Source organism: Penaeus vannamei, chromosome 8 (assembly GCF_042767895.1).
Source record: "Penaeus vannamei isolate JL-2024 chromosome 8, ASM4276789v1, whole genome shotgun sequence".
NCBI lineage: Eukaryota > Metazoa > Arthropoda > Malacostraca > Decapoda > Penaeidae > Penaeus > Penaeus vannamei.
Genome location: NC_091556.1, coordinates 43,567,097 through 43,568,661, shown reverse-complemented (window position 1 = coordinate 43,568,661; position 1,565 = coordinate 43,567,097).

Sequence of the window (1,565 nt, the reverse complement as noted above, 5' to 3'; positions counted from 1 at the left end):
TTTTAAATAAAAAAAAATTTAATTAATATATAAAAAGGGTTTAATAAAAAATTTTTTAAATAAAAAAGGGGTTAAATTAAAAGGAAAATTAAGGGGATTTTTAAAGGGGTTTTTTAAAAATTGGGAAAAAAAATAAGGGGTTTTTAAGGGAAAAAAAATTTTTAAAAGGGGAAATTACGAAGGTAAAATGAGGAAAGAAAAATTATTTTTGAAAATTTTGAAGAAAAAAATTTTAGGGGTTCCCGGGGGAATTTTGGAATCTTTTTTTCTTTTTTTTTTTTCCCTTTTTTTTTTTTTTTTTTTTTCTTTTTTTTGGGGTTTGGGTTTTTTCTTTTGGGCGTGTTTGTGTGTTTGGGCGTGTTTGTTTGTTTGTTTGTGTGGGGGGGTGTTTGTGTTTGGGCGTGTTTGTGTGTGTGTTTGGGCGTGTTTGTGTGTGTGTTTGGGCGTGTATGTTTGTTTGTGTTTGGGTGTGTGTTTGTGTGTTTGGGCGTGTTTGTGTGTGTGTTTGGGCGTGTTTGGGCGTGCTTGTGTGTGTGTGCGTTTGTTTGTGTGTGTGTGGGTGGGTTGGGGGGTATTTGTGTGTGTGTCTGTGTGTGTGTGTTTGTGCGTGCTTGTGTGTGTGTGTGCGTTTGTTTGTGTGTGTGTGTGCTTTTGTGTGTGTGTGCGTATGTATGCGCGCGCGCGCGTGTGTGTGTGTGTGAGTATGTTTGTGTTTTTGTGTGTGTTTCTTTGCTTGCATGTGTGTGTGCGTGTGTGTTTCTTAAAGTAAGAGCTACAGGACAGCAGTGTTGGATTTATAGCTAAATCTATCGACATAGTGCCACGATCATGAAATTATGGTCTACTTTTACTATTTTACAGTGAAGGAAGAAACTATACTGATTCTTGTTGTGCATTTAGTTTGTCTGTGATGTCATATATTCTTGAGGGAAATTAAACCCCTCATTAAACAATTATCTATGGTATGAGTGATCTGAGCTTTCGTATTTAGGCATGATATTCGATGCAACAAAGGATATCCTTCAGCGGCCATAATGAAAGATGTTTTATGTATGAAATGGATCATTTGGCGGCGTAGCACCTTAGACCTGGAGCATTTTGCAACTTCCAACGGCAGGTTTTATGCTAATGGCGAACTTGGTCGAGGACCCTTGCAGAGGGCGATGGAGTTCGAATCTAATTCCAGAGACAAAACGGCTGATAATTTCTGCAGATTAGGCTATGGTCCAGTTATGCAGTCATTGGAACGATGCATAATGTTAAGACTTAATCAGGACAGACACCTGTGGTAAAATTCCATAGTTTTAGGTCTAATGTTAAATCTCTTAGGACCATTAAATGTAATCAAGCAGCGCCATTTTCCGAACGGCTTCCCTCGCTCATTCTGGAACGGCACGAAATCCCACTGCATTCAGATCTTCCATGAGTTCAAATTGCATGCAGTGGCAGTCTGGTGATGCCCCGGGCCAACTCCTTGATTGTGTGCCCCAAAGACTCAATTATGAGGCCTAGTGATGAGAAATTTTATGAGAAAGGAAATTATTTTGAATATGTAAACACAGACG